Consider the following 16,466-nt stretch of genomic DNA (forward strand, 5'->3'; position numbering starts at 1 on the left):
AAGTAACTGGGAAAGAAAAAGAACAATTCTAGCCAACTTTTTCATATAAACTGATACGCTGAATTTAAAATTTATATGGAAACGCAAAAACTTCCAATTATAAAATAAATAAGTCCTGGAGATGTAATGTACAGCACGGTGACTAGAGTTAAGAGTACTGTATTGCGAGGACACCTGGCTGGTTCAGTTGGAAGAGCGTGTACCTCTTGATCAAAGGGCTGTGAGTTTGAATCACATATTGGTGGAAGAGATTATTTAAATAAAACTTAAAAAATACTGTATTGTATATTTGAAGATTGCTAAGAGAGTACATCTTAAAATTCTCATAAGAAAATATTGTAATAAGTGAGGTGATGGATGTTAGCTAAACTTATAGCAATCATTTTGCATTATATACATATCTCAAATCATTATTTTGTACACATATGAAACTATTACAATGTTATATGTCAAGATTATATTAATAAAAATGAGAGAAAAAAAGAAATGCTGGTAAGGCATTAAAAAGGCAGAACAAGAGCATGAAGGGCTAAACATGAAGAAAAGGAAGGAACTAAAAATGTGTTATGATACTGAGGAACTGAGGGAATGTTAAGAAATGATTTCTTCCCTCTTCCAGAAGTTCAGTTTAGTGACATAAGATGGCATTTCCTTTTCAAAGGGTCCAATTATATGAATAGTAAAATATTTCATTTTAAATTTTAAATGATGTATTTCAACTTGTAACAAAACTTATGAATAGAGTATTGAAGATTGAGTTCTAGTTACAGAATTTGAGTTGTAATCATTGATAATGTGCAGGTTAAGTCAGAGATAACAGGTTAAACAGAGAAGAGATGGCAAAGGTAGTTGTGACAACTTTATCTTATATACTGGAATTAACAGTAAATTAATAGTGCAATCTAAAATGGATGTATCAAAAAACAAAAGGCAAAGAGTTTAATTTACAATGATAATAGTAACCACTGGAGTAACCAAAAATAATCAAATACAAATCAATGTTGGGGACTTTTCATAGAGGAAGACTGGAACTCTAGGTTGTAGAAGGTATGGGTGGGGAAAATTTTACTTTTCACTTTAATTTCTTTATTATTACTTAAGTTTTTGGCTACCATCTGCAGTATTTTTTGTAGTAAAGTATATCTCTGGAAATTTAAAATTCAACTGGGTAATAAAAGTATTCAATCCCAGATGAAGTGAAAGAGTTCCCAAGGAAAAAAATGTATTTTATAAGTTACAACTATATTAATCAGTCTTTTTTTTTAAAGCTTTTATTTATTTATTCATAGAGACATACAGAGAGAGAGAGGCAGAGACACAGGCAGAGGGAGAAGCAGGCTCCATGCAGGGAGCCTGACGTGGGACTTGATCCCGGGGCTCCAGGATCACACCCCCAGGCTGCAGGTGGCGCTAAACCGCTGTGCCACCGGGGCGCCCTATATTAATCAGTCTTAACATTACTTAAATAGGGCAGATAGATTCTGAAAAGAGGTAAATTTCCATAATTTTCTTACAGCCCAATAAGGCTATTTAAAGAATGAAAGTACTTCCTTAGAACTTACTTGATTATTCCCCCTTATTTTATTGTTAGTATTTCACAAAACATTAGAAAACATTTCAATTTCTAGAAAACCATATACCAAACAAATGTCCAGTTCCTGACTGCTCAGCTTTAGTATCTCCTAACTATAGCAGAGAATGTTCTTTTTTTTCTTAACATTATTTCTCTTCCTGGTGGAGTATTTCCCAAATGAGCAAGATAACACTTGTGTAAGCATGATACTGCTGAATGAAATATATGTTAAGAAATACATTTTAAGGAGTGTACTTAAATTCGAACTTCACCGGGACATAGAAATATTACCAAGAAAATATCAACACATCAAAATAAATAAAATAAAATACTATGGGATTATTTTTAAATTGGTAGCATTATGATAAACAAGGAGAATTAAGATTTGTGACAACTGGGTTTCTGAGAATTGGGCAATTCCAACACACCAAAACCCAGGTTCAAAATTGAGGTATATATTTACAGCATTTTATTGATTCTTTTTTTTCACATTATTATTTCTGAGGTTCAGATACATTTTACAATTGATATTATATCAAGCAGATATAAAGTGATCATTGGTGTGTAAGTGGACAAATGCAATTCTTCAATCTCTGCCAAGAATCCACATATGGCTCAATTAAGTAAGAATAAATTTTGGTTTTCCAGAAACTTCTTCCACTGATACTTTCTGGGAAAAAAAAGAAAGCCATCTGCAACAATACTTGCACAATGGATGTCATTGTCTTATCTTTTTATTTTTATTTTTTGGTAAGATTTATTTATTTGAGAGTGAGAGAGAGAATGCACATGGAGGAGGGGGGCAGAGGGAGAGGGAGAGAATCTCAGGCAGACTCTGTGCTGAGTATGGAGCCAGACGTGGGGCTGGATATCATAACACTGAAATCATGACCTGAGCTGAAATCAAGAGTTGGATGCTTAACCGACTGAGCTATCCAGTCGCTCCTGGATGTCACTGTTTTACAATAAAATCTGGGTGCAAGAATGGAGCATCTTTTAAGAAATGCTGCATCAGTGTTCTTGATGACATAGAGAACAGTATCATGTGAAAGAACATGAATTGTGAAAAACTGGTGATGTCAACTACTATAAATCAGAAAGTGATTTAATTATAGTAGTAATATGAATGTCAAGTTTTATGAGTTACATATTTTACTTATCTCTTTTATGTACAAGTATAATAATATTTTAAAAAATACAAATGTCTAATAAAACTTAACAATAGTTAAAAATTCTAGGTTAAAAGACAACATTCTGTTTTAGTTTATTCGGCAGTGTTTTTGTCAGTGGGACATAAAATAGTGCAGCATCTTGTGTTCAGTGGCATCTCAGATTTGATAATCTGGTATTTCTCTAGTAAATGGGCCAAAATTCCTTAGGTATCTCTGCTTTTAAGCATTCAATCAAAATATAAAGAATTTTTAACTCAACATGGTGTGAATCAATGTTACACTAGTAATTTACCTAGAGACACCTATGTGAACACTTGGTTACTTTCATTTGTATCATTCATTTGGCTAGAAATCTGAACAAAAATAGCAGAAAATTAAAAACCGATCAACGCAAATGAAGAGTCAGCTGTGTGGTTTCTAAATGTTGTGAAGTCAAGAACTAAATTCTGGGAAACCTGGGTGGCTCAGGCAGAAAAGCGTCTGCCTTCAGCCCCAGTCATGATCTCAGAGTCCTGGGAGGGAGCCCACCTCATGTCAGGCTCCCTGCTCTGTGGGGAGTCTGCTTCTGCCTTTCCCTCAGCCCCTCCCTGCCTCATATTCCCTCTCTCTCTCAAATAAACAATCTTAAAAAAAAAAAAAAAAAGAACTCAATCCTAAGGCAAGAGTGTTAAGATTGTCTATATAATTCTCTGACAAAAAAAATCTATTATATGAAAATTCAGTCTTAATGGTGTCATTACTATTTAGAATTCAAGTGAAAAATGAACTATCTAAAGATACCAAAACTGATATTTTTTTGGGGAAAAAAACGGAATATTCTGATTTTTTTTTTTTTTAAAGTAAGCTCCATGCCCAAACTGGGACTTGAACTCACAATCTAAGATCAAGAATTGCATGTTCCAAGGACTAAGGCAGCCAGGCACCTTGAATATTCTGATACTTTGTCTTTCAATATTCAGAAATTTATTCTGTAAGAGTCTATATTCAGTATGCTGTTATATTTTAAGCCCTATATTTTTTTAAGTGTGCCATCACCTAATCTGCTCATTGTGATTCCTTGACGCTATCAGAGATGAAGATGACTATAATCTATATTTTTGTTGCAATATCTATATCTAATCAAACAAAAAACTTAATGTTTGGATAAAATCTGTCTTACAGGAAAATGCTAGGAATAAGCTCTTAAATATTCAATGATTATAGCTGTAACAGATCATATATCAAGGTCATCCCTTATATTTTTGAAAATCCCCAGTCTTTGATTTCTTATCCAGTGCATGAACAGAACACACTTCATGGTTTTTATACTCTTGTTTCCTAAATGAAAAAAAATCAGATTTTTGTTTTTTTTTTTTTTTTCAATTTTTTTTTTTTGATTTTTGGTTTTTTAATGCAATATGGTGCTTACAGTTCCCATATATTTGGTAACAAGAATCAGGAATAAATAAAAAATAAAACGCAGGCTTCACAAGGTCTATACAGAAGATAGGATGAAAAGTATAAAATTTCTCACCCTTAATCAGATGAATCATTTTGGAAAATTAACATAAAAAATTGGCATTACCTGTGGACAAAAACAACTGCTTATTCTACTTTAAAAAATCTATGTGAAATCAAATTATTATAAACTTCCAATACCAAAATATACTCCAGTAATTAGGTGTATTTATTTTTTTTCACCAGAAACATTTATCCTTATCTGTAAGATGCTGTAAATATATTTCTTCCCTTTTCAATTCATGCCATTCTGTGCTTACCGCTATATTATTTTGTGGTCTTTGTTTTGGCAGATGCACAAGCAAAATCTGATTCCAACAGTTTGACCCTTCTCACTTTTTATGTTCTCTAGGGCATAATAAAACCCAAGATACAATCCCTCAGCAGTTAATGAAGCTTAACCTCCCACCCTCTTAATTACCGATGCATTACACCAACTATGGGCATCATACTCCTCTCTAAGCTATTTTACAATTCAGGAGAAGTACTACTGAGCTATTATGTAGCAACATAATCCATGCAGCATGAGAAATCCTTCTTAAAAATAAAATCTTTTGATCCTTGCAGGTTTTGGTAACTGTATAATTAATACTACTTAAGCATTATCCATGTATCAGTAAGTATATTATATTGTATCAGTAAGTATATTACTTTGTTGATTGGAGGGGGGGGTTAGGGAACATTTATTTTCTGAAAGTTAGAAAGAGAAACAAATTCAAAGATATTATTGACTGATTATCACAATTTGAATACAAAAGTACTCCAAATATGTAGCCTGAGTATCCATCTATTAAAGATATAGTCTCTACATTATCTCCATTTAAATATTTAAAAATATGAGAAGAGAGGTTACTTTAATTGTTTAAAGCATTCAGAAATGTAAATGGCACAGAGTAAGTCAAGATCTGTGGGTATACAACTGATGTTATGTAAAAAATGTTTTTAAACTTATGGATTTTAAGATTAGTCAATTAATTGACAATTTAATTAATTAAATTATGTCCATCCAAATTTCTGACTAAAATCAGTACAGGGAACATCTTGGTGCAATTTTATAATATATTTTTTTCTTGGGACACCGGGGTGGCTCAGTGGCTGAGTGTCTGCCTTCCGCTCAGGGTGTGATCCTGGAGTCCCAGTATCAGACTCAATGGAGGGGGAGCCTCTGCCTCACCCTCTGCCTGTGTCTCTGCCTCTCTCTCTTTGTGTCTCTCATGAATAAATAAATAAAATCCTTAAAATAAAATAAAATGAATTTGTGAAATTACCTTTTTTTTTTACTTTTAAAAAATTTTATTTATTTTAAAGGGAGACAGAGGGCAAGCAGGCCGGGGGGTGGGGGGGGGGGGCGGGGACAGAGCAGAGGGAAAGGGAGAAAGAATCTATCTCAAGCAGACTCTGTGCTGAGCATGGAGCCTGATTTGGGGCTTGATTCCAGGACCCTGAGATCATAACCTGAGCAGAAATCAAGAGTCAGATGCTTAACCGACTGAGCTACCCAGGCATCTCAGTGAAATGTTTTAAAAAGCAGACTAAATTCTCCACTTAATCATTGGGTTTAACACGTTTAGTTAATGAGACCATGTGCAATAACTTCCTTACTAAATGTTTACTGTAAAAGGGTGTATATTAAGTTGTTTTCTTAAAAAATAATATACGAAAATCCATACTTGGGTGCCTGAGTGGTTAGTTGGTTGGGCATATGCCTTTGGCTTGGGTCGTGAACCTGGGGTCTTGAGATCAAGCCCTACGTTGGGCTCCCTGCTCAGCAGGGAGTCTGCTTCTCCCTCTGCCCCTCACCTTGCTTAGCTCTCTCGCGCTCAGTCTCTCTCTCAAATAAATAAATAAATCTTAAAAAAAAGAAAAAAAGAAAATCCATACCAAGCAAATAGGTTATCCAATAATTACTTGAGTTATAGAAGGATTCTTATATTGGCACAGGATTTCTACCTAATTCCTTTAAGTGCTAAGTGTCCCTATTGAATATAAACAAAGATAATTTCTAAAAACTTGACATACCTAAAACATTTCTAAATATAGTTATTGTAAAAGTTAAGATAGTGACAGTGATCTTAACACAATTATTTGTTAAGTTGAGGTTATAGAATATAGGATTTTTAAAGATGTAATTAAATTAATTGAGAGAGAGAGCATGAGCAGGGAGAGGGGCAGAGAGGTTGGGAGAGAGAGAATCTCTTAAGCAGACTGCTGAGTACAGAGCCCGACACGGGGCCTGAGAGGTCATAGTATTTTTACAAGGTTGGAAAAGAAGTATTCTAAAGTTTTGGGATATCTATTGTCAAAGGTAACTCAATTAGTAATGGAATCAGGCATTATCTTTATTTAAGAGGTCCAGATCAGTTATGCTCTTAGCTCAAGAACACATAAGTCACTGATTTAATCATCCGATGTCATATTCTTTTATTTTCCAAAATAAACCTAGCTTACCGAAGACGTCACAAAAATCCTTAGTATATTTTGGTGCACTAAATGAAACTGGATATCACTTTATTTTTATTAAATTTGAAAATTATTTTACATTGTACATTTGGTGTTAATAGAACATAAACAATTCTCTTTCTTCTCCCTGAGTACTGAGAAGTAGAGGCAACTGGGTAAAGGCATAAAATAGGTTTTTTAAAAATTCTGTAGTACCTTGTTATAATCTGTTTTAAGAAAAAGAAAGGTAAGATGTTTCATTCACTTCATAGTCTCAGATCCGTTTTCCACTTCTAACTTACGTCTTTAGTTTAATACTATCGACCCTGCTTTTGAAATATAGTAGACTTTTAGACACCACACACACACACACACACACACACACACACACACACACACACTGTATGTAGTAAGACTATTTTACCAAACCGATAAGCACATTTCAAATGCCTCTGATTTCACTAATATAACATAATATGAAAAGATGATTATGGTGAACTAAGGCCGCTTTCTGCAACTGCCCATCAGTTTCTGATGAATAAAACAAAATTTCAGGAAACACTGACCAATGAAAGAATCACCCCAACAGTAAATGGAGAGATAGCCGTTTTCATTGGGTTTTTCATACAGTAAAGCTATCCTTTAATCTATGATTCTTAATGGTGTGCACCTTTCTCCTTTCATGGGATTCTGTAATATTTCCTTTAATGGGGAAATATGTTAATTTGGGGAGCTGATAGTGTTTTTTTTTTTTTTTTTTTAAGTTTTAATGGTTCTGGTTTTCAGAATTTGAAATCACTTATCCCTTCCAAAAGGACTGAATACTTTCTCTCCTGAATGTTTCAGAAAAAGTATTTAGAGGACAAATGAACTGTATCTCTAATATTCCCAATTCTGGCTTTGTGTGGTTCCTTTTCAAAGAATAAGGGCTATATAACAGTTCTAATATTTTAAAATTTGAGCATGACAATAACTGTCAAGTATTCATAACCACTCATTTTTTTTTATGAGTTCAAAATAAAATGATTAAAGTAGATGTGAGGCCCAGAATAAGTACTTTAAGGTTTAAAAAGCAAAATCCCCAACATTTCATCTTTAATTTGGAATGCCAGCATATGGTAGCCAGGGAATTATCTCTACCTTAATGTGAAAGAATAAGTGACTTGTGTAAGTGTGCAGCTACTTAAGCAGCGTCACAGAAATTAAAATCTAAGCTAATATCCAAATATATTTTACCTTTTGAGGATAAGTATCCTATCACAGAGTATGGTATTTTTGCTATATGATTTAGGCTACTTTTCTGCATGCAAAATTCCTTTCCCATGTTGGTGATGCACAAATATCAACCCCAGCTTTGTGTTTATTTTAATGTTATATCAGAAACAGTTCTTACTAGCTAGTGACAGAGTGGTGGGTTTATTTTCCTTTATATTTTTATCTTTCATTTTCTTGTTGGAAAATAAGGCACATGCCATCTTTTAAAAGCTGGCTACAAATGTAGGTCACTGGAAGCAGTATTGAGTCTTTGCAGGATTTTTCTCAGTCTTTTGAGTTTGCCAAAGAAGCTCTAACTGTGGCTGCCAGGGGAGAACTCAGAATTTTAAATAAGCTCTCACAAGTAGCTAGGGGGAAAAAAGAAGAGTGAAACCCTGGGGTCAAACGGCAAATTTCTGGCTCCACCAGCATTTCTGAATTGTAAGCACTTTTGAAAAGCATATAGATAGCCTGATAATTTTCTGAACAAATAAAACGTTGACAAAAAAAAATGAAGGGAACATATTCTGGCTATAGTTCTGCCTTTAAAGGACTCTTCAAGTATTTGTATTTAAACTATGAACAGGGATCCCTAGGTGGCGCAGCGGTTTGGCGCCTGCCTTCGGCCTAGGGCGTGATCCTGGAGACCCGGGATCGAATCCCACATCGGGCTCCCGGTGCATGGAGCCTGCTTCTCCCTCTGCCTGTGTCTCTGCCTCTCTCTCTCTCTCTGTGACTATCATAAATAAATAAAAATTAAAAAAAAAAAAATAAACTATGAACAGAAGACACACAGTAATAGTTTTAATAAAAAATATATATTGTATAGACTAGAAAAAGTAAAAATGTGTGGGCAGATGTGTTATTTATAAGGTATTGAGCATGCATAAAGCTTGCAAACTAAAATGAGAGTAGGACCAGAAAGTAATTTTTAATTGTATATAACATATTACTCTTGTTCTGAATCATTATAAAACTACAACTTTAAAGATAAGTATAATAAAAAAAAATGTTCAGTAGCATATATGGCCAAATGGGTATTTCTTTTTTTTTTTTTTTTTTTTCCAAATGGGTATTTCTTTAACTTCACTGTTATAGCTATCTTAACTTCTGGCAGAACAAGGAAAACAAAGTTGGATCTGAAATATTTTTGTATTCTATTTACTCAGAAAGACCAGCCTTTACTATAATGTACTGAGAGCAAACAACTGACCATTCACAGGATTCAGACTTCTAATTCTTGTGGCATGATCAGTTAGTAAGATGGATGGCCAAAAAAGAGAGAGAGAAATGGAGAGCAAATATAGACTTAATCTTGACATCAAATTGACTCAAGGAAAGGAAATCTTTTTAATAGTAATTCAAACTTTACACTGTTTAGCAAATACTACTTCATCTAATTCTAACAACTAATGCATCTTCTCTCAATTACAACCAAAAAAACAAAGCAAAAGATACAAGGTACAATAAATAAGATCTTAATAAATGAGTTCATTATTTGGGTAACAGATTGATATTCTGGGATATATAAAAATGCTTTCAAATTATTAGATACTTGGTTTTAACTTACAGATTGAAAGTCCATAAAAGAGAAATCTGAAGATGTTAGTCTAAATTTTCATACTTCATTACTAAATACTTTATTGATATAGTAATTCATCTAATATGATACAGTTTACTTTAAACTAATTGTTACTTATTCCATGACTTATGGGTTATTATAAGGTAATTCATTTTCAATTATGAAAGATTTTTCTCTATAATATGGGTAGTTTCACCATAACTGATTTTCATTTTGAACTATTCCTTTATTGGTATCTTTGATTTTTTTTAAAGATTTTATTTATTTATTCATGAGAGACTCACAGAGAGAGAGAGAGAGAGAGAGAGAGAGAGAGGTAGAGACACAGGCAGAGGGAGAAGCAGGTTCCATGCAGGGAGCCCGATGCAGGATTCGATCCTCGGTCTCTAGGATCACTCCCTGGGCTGAAGGCAGTGCTAAATCACTGAGCCACCCAGGCTGCCCAGTATGTTTGATTTTGAAAAATATACTGTAAGCCTTTAGTAAACATCAAGGTACTTACATTCCTGCTTATAACTATGTACTTATCTTGGGTACATATTAAAAAGTAAAATTTTTAAGCTCCTTAAAAGCATCCTATCCTCCCACTCTATTCTAACTGTATTTGATGTTGGATAGTACATAACGTATATAACAAATAACTCAAAAAGTTAATGCTGTAAATCAGGAATTAACCCTTTCCTCTAGATATTAGAGATCTCTTCCTGCATGAATATTACCTATCTGGCATGTCATTGCTAAAAATATTCGAATTAACTTTTAAAACTCACCTTAGTATATTATGAAATAGCATTCAAATTTACTTCTGAAAATCATGTTACTTTAATTCTATAAATATTAACATATATTGTTTAAAATTATGAAAAAGATATAATAGAAAAACATAGCATTTTCAAGTTCTAAAGAAATTGTGTGTATATAATTTTTATTTCTAAAAAAGTCAGCCTATCTACTGATAAATGCTTAAATATTCTAACATAAAAAAAAATATTCTAACATAAAAATATAATTTTTGCTATTTTAGAAAACATTCCATAGAAAATTTTCAGAGAATATCTATCACACTATTTGAGATGATCAAGAACATTCTTTTAGATAAAAAGTTAACTGAAAAATACTTACCAATGTGTTTTTAAAAGCTTTAACAACATCATGTATATTGTTCTATAGGATTTTCTAAGGGGTGTAATTTTTCAGCGTTACATCTTACTGCTGACTTCCTGAAGGAGCTTTGACTACAATAGGCATGAATATGTTTTCAAAGGATGATGGATAAATTGCTGGGTGGTTATATAATATATCTTAGGCAGCTGATGGGGCTTTTTATCCTTTACTTGTCTTTTAGTTATACACAGTTTTAAGATAATTATGGTCTATAAGATTGTCTTTTCCCTTTTCTTGTACCAGCAATATTTGTCTTGGTTATAGGTTCCAGAAATCCCCAATCATACATCATAAAATTAAAACTAAACAATTATAGCATCTCCCACTACCCCCCATGTTGTATCTCTAAACACTGTTAATGCCTTGGTTTTGGTCATTTGTAGTTGGGCTGTTTAATACAAATGACTCTAATATAACATTATTGACTTGGGAACACTGAAATCTTGGCTGAATAATATGTAGAAAAAACTATTATCTATATTAGTCCTTAACATTTCACTTTTTAATTTTTTTAAAAAAATTATTTATTTATTCATGAGAAACACAGAGACAGAGAGAGAGGCGGAGACACAGGCAGAGACAGAAGCAGGCTCCATGCAAGGAGCCCAATGTGGGACTCAATCCCGGGTCTCCAGGACCATGCCCTGAGCCGAAGGCAGCTGCCAAACCGCTGAGCCACCCAGGGATTCCCACATTTCATTCTTTTAAAAAAGATTTTGTTTACTTATTTGATAGAGAAAGAGAGAGAGAGAGAGAGCACAAGCAGGGGGAGTGGCAGACAGAGGGAGAGGGAGAAGCAGGCTCCCTGCTGAGCAGGGAACCCAACATGGGGCTTGATCCAGTCTATTTTCAACTTGTGAAAATTAACTGGACCACATTAAGAATATACAGATTAAAAACAATACTTTCTGTACTCTTTTAATAGAAAAATGAGAATGCATATTTTTCTTTTAAATCAAATTGTTTTACTATTACAAAATGAAAATAAAATACAAAAGAAATATGAAATTTAAAAAATCATGATTTTAAGAAATATTACTGATAAGTGAAGGTCCTAAGAATACAAAAACTAGATATATTTTCAGAGAAGGGCTGTATGAAATCCAAGTACATAAATAAAACAAACTTCAAATAAAAACATCTTGCTCTGGGTTACTCCTTGTAAATAGAAGAATGAAATTAACTTTTAAAATGGAGCATCAAAAATAAAATAAAATAAAATGGAGCATCATATCTGCAATATAAAGTAAATCTAATGGTTAAGACCATTAGATTTTTTTTGGAAGCAATTATAATGGCTTTGATAATACACAAGTACATAAGAAAGGGTAAAACAGATCGGATGACACTAGAAACATTCTTCATAAAACCACCTATGCTGCTTTGAATGACACAGTGGCCCAGATGGATTTAACAGATATATTCAGGACATTCCATCCTAAAGCATCACATACACATTCTTTTCAAGTGCACATGGGACATTCTCCAGAACAGATCACATATTAGGTCACAAATTAGGCCCTCAATAAATACAAAAAGACTGAAATCATACTATGACCAAAATGCTATAAAACTAGAAGTCAACAACAAGAAAAAATTGGAAAGACCACAAATACATGGAGGTTAAACAACAATAAATAACCTAACTTAACCTAAAGGAGTTAGAAAAAGAACAAGAAATAAGGCCTAAAGCCAACAGAAGGAAGGAAATAATAAAGGTCAGAGCAGAGATAAATGATACAGAAACTAAAAAAACCAACAGAACGGATAAGTGAAAACAGGAGCTGGTTCTTTGAAAAATTAGTAATAACTCTAGCCAGGCTTATCAAAAAGAAAAGACAATAGGTCCAAATAAATAATATCACAAATGAGGGAGGAGAAGTAACAACTAATACCACAGAAATACAATCAATTATAAGAGATATTATGAAAAACTATAGGTCAACAATTAGAAAAACTGGAAGATATGGATAAATTCCAAGCACATATAAACTACCACAACTGAAACAGGAAGAAATAGAGAGACCAAAGACAGACCAATAACTGGCAGAGAAATTGAGTCAGTAATCAAAAAAGTCCCAATAAACAAAAGATAAGGACCATGTGATCTTTTATATGTATATCACTCAGAAAAAGTTAAAAATTTTGAGAGACATTACAATAACACAACTCCTTCTTTCCCTTTTACTTGTGAACAGTTCATATCTACAAAAATTAAAAACACAAAAAGAATGGATGTTAAATCCTGTCCCATTTGAGCGGTATATCTTAATAAAGCAAATGTGAAAATTTTTATGTCCATTTATATACTGCATGTAACACTAATTGTAAAGATTACCAAATTGCAAAGAGATATGTTTAACTGTAACATCTTTAGAGACAAATTTAAAGTGAACTTAAATTTATTTTTATTTTTATTTTTTACTCATGAGAGACACAGGAAGACAGGCAGAGATACAGGCAGAGGGAGGAGAAGCAGGCTCCATGCAAGGAGCCTGATGTGGGACTTGATCCCAGGAATACGGGATCACATCCTGAGCCAAAAGCAGCTGCTCAACCGCTGAGCCACCCAGGCGTTCCAAACTCAAATTTAAATATGATTGTTTGTTATATAAAAACTATCATAAGGTCATTAATAAATATTTTGAACATGAAACATTATATTCAGACAAAACTCCGTGAGAAGTAGAATAGAAAATATGAATCCAAGGCAAAAAGGATTGATATATATTACCAGACATTAAAAAAGAGCTTATGTATATATACTTCTAAAAACAATGCTACTGACATCAAATTGCTATGTTGTTTAGATTCAGTTGGATATACTTAGAAGACCGATTTAAAAGTCTTTAACTAAAAAGACAATATATAGAGGTGCTTCTGGGTGGCTTAGTTGGTTGAGCTGCTGACTCTTGATCTTGGCTCAGGTCATGATCCCAAGGTTCTGGGATTGAGTCCTGTACTCAGCAGGGAGTCTGCTTGAAATTCTCTCTCCTTCTCCCTCTGTCCCTCCCCTCGGGCGCATGCATGCTCTCTCTTCAAATAAATAAATCTTAAAAAAATTAAATAAATAAATAAAATCCTTTAAAAAGATAGATTGATTGATTGATTGATTGATTGATTTATTTATTTGAGAGAGGAGGGGGGCAGAGACACAGGTGGAGGGAGAAGCAGGCTCCATGCAGGGAGCCCGATGCAGGACTCCATCCCGGGTCTCCAGGATCACGCCCTGGGCTGAAGGCAGTGCTAAAGCACTGAGCCACTCGGGCTTCCCATAAATAAATCTTTTTAAAAAACACAATATTTACAATAGCATCTTTTACAACTAAATAATATCATAATTGAAATTTTTAATTAACTATGTAAAAGTAGATATATAATTTATAATTTTTTTTATAAGTGTAAAAGCAAAAAGGTGGAAAGATCACTGTACTTTACTATCTGTAAAACTGGCCAAGATATAGAATGTCAAAAAAAAACAAAACAAAACAAAAAAAAAGATATAGAATGTCAGCTGATAATTATTTAATGAAGGTTAATAAATAAATGTGAAATTCTTCATGCAGGTTTTAAATGTAATCTTTATATTTTCAGGAAGATTTTAAGAGTCTGAGTTCTCCAGAGAAACAGTACCAATAAGATGTGTGTGTATATATATTGCTTTGTATTATATGTACTTATATATATAAGTACATATTATATATGTATCTATATATAAATACAAAAGAGATCTATTATAAGGAATTGGCTAATACTATTATGGAAGCTGACAAGCCCCCAGGTCTGCAGGATAAGTTAGCAAGCTAAAGACCCAGGAGAGCTCATCGTGGTGTAGTTCCCATTCAAATGTTAGAAGGCTCAAGAATCAGGAAGATTTGATGTTTCAGTCTGAATCAAAAGGCAGGAAAAAGCTGATGTTCAGATTGGAAGGCAATCAGTCAGAAGGAATTCATTCTTAGCTGAGGGAGGGTCAGCCTTTCAGTTCTATTCCTTCAACTGATTTGATGGGCCCACTCACATTAGCGATGCCAATCTGCATTACTCAGTCTACCAATTTAAGTATTTTTTATTTTATTTTATTTTTTTAAGAGAGAGATAGGGCAAGAGCACATGACCTGGGGGAGGGGCAGAGGGAGAAGGAGAAGCAAAATCCCCACTGAGCAGGGAGCCTGATGTGGGGCTTGATCCCAAGACCCTGGGATCATAACCTGAGCCAAAGGCAGATGCTTAAATGACCAAACCATCTAGGCACCCCTACCAATTTAATATTAATCTCATCTAGAAACATCCTTGTAAGAGTACTTAGAATAATGTTTGATCAAATATCTGTGAGCCCTGTGGCCCAGTCAAGTGAACATTCATAAGTCCACCCCTTGTCAACTTGCCACCCATATGTATTTCTTTAAACTACACTTACGCTCCAGATGAAGACAGTATATGTCACAATTCCACACTCTTAGATCTATCTCCTAATGCTGTGTTAACCTGAGTTCCTTTTCACTGCACTACAGCCTGGAAACTTTGCATGTGGTATGTCAGGGAGGGCTGAGTCCTTTTAATAGGACTCCCTTTGTATATTCTGCATGTCTCTGGAGTCACTGTCCTTTATTATGCCCAATGTCTTGAAAACTGTTGTTAAATATATTTTGCCCTGTTTTTAAGTTGTTTCAGGGATAAAGAAAAATCTGATCCTCATTAACGTATCTTGGTCAAAGTGTGTCTTAAGGGTCTATATTTTTACTTTAATTTTATATATTTTTTTACTGTATCATAAAATTGTTCTATGATAAATGTCTGCAGAACCTAATTACTTACATAAATGACTAGAAAGATTAAGAAATCCTGATTTGTAACTTCACAATTCTTCACACAATCCAAAGAAGGACAGGTAAAAAGTATCCTGAGATTTTTATTATTAACTTTTTTTTAAAATTTATTATTAACTTGTACAAATTCAAGGTACCTAGGAAAGGTTGTTAGGAGATTAGTTTTCAAATAAAAAGTGTATGTCTAAAGCAAAATGTGTTATATGCCTACTAGGTTTTCAAATGTTGCCTAGGTTGCAAGAGGCAACGAGGAAAAATAAAACACTTTATTTTGAAAAGCATATAGTTGATTCTTTAACAATACAAGTTTGAACTACATAGGTCTGCATATATGTGGATTTTTCTAATAAATATAGTAATGTAAATGTACTTTCTCTTTCTTATGATTTCTCAAAAACATTATCTTTTCTCTAATTTAAAAACACTGTATAATACATATATATATATATATATACACATATAACACACAAAATATGTCTTAATAGTATTAGTATTATTTATTAGTAAGGCTTTTGGTCAGTATTAGGCTATTAGTGGTTAAGTTTATGGAAGTCAAAAGTTATATGTGATCTTTAACTGTGAAGGGGATCAGTGTCTTTAACTCCCATTTTATTCAAGGGACAAGGGTTTTTCTGCTTCTGTCCTGGCAAAAATTGCTTATCTGGCTATTAAGATGTTTGATATAAAATCTAAGTCTCAATATTATGGTGGAATGTGCCGTGAAGAGCTTGTATAGCTTCTTTAGGACTGTAATCTTGGCCTTTACTCTCCTGTTCCTAGCAAGCACAGTGCTGTCCAGAAATTGAGCAAGTTGATTAAGACCAGGGAAAAGGAACAAAAGAAGAGATAAAAAGATTGAGAAAATATTACAAAAGTCAAACACCAAAAATAAGAAAAAAATGAAAACAGGCTTTGCAACCAGAAGAAAATTCTTTGGAAAATCATATAAAAATTTTTCC

At 33.4% G+C, this 16,466-nt stretch overlaps 1 protein-coding gene across 3 annotated transcripts in view; it reads right to left on the reverse strand.

Moving 5' to 3' along the window:
- ELP4 (elongator acetyltransferase complex subunit 4) overlaps nt 1-16,466 on the reverse strand; it is a 241,919-nt gene that overhangs the window by 192,884 nt on the left and 32,569 nt on the right. The window lies entirely within an intron of this gene.

Source organism: Canis lupus, chromosome 18 (assembly GCF_011100685.1).
Source record: "Canis lupus familiaris isolate Mischka breed German Shepherd chromosome 18, alternate assembly UU_Cfam_GSD_1.0, whole genome shotgun sequence".
Taxonomy (NCBI): domain Eukaryota; kingdom Metazoa; phylum Chordata; class Mammalia; order Carnivora; family Canidae; genus Canis; species Canis lupus.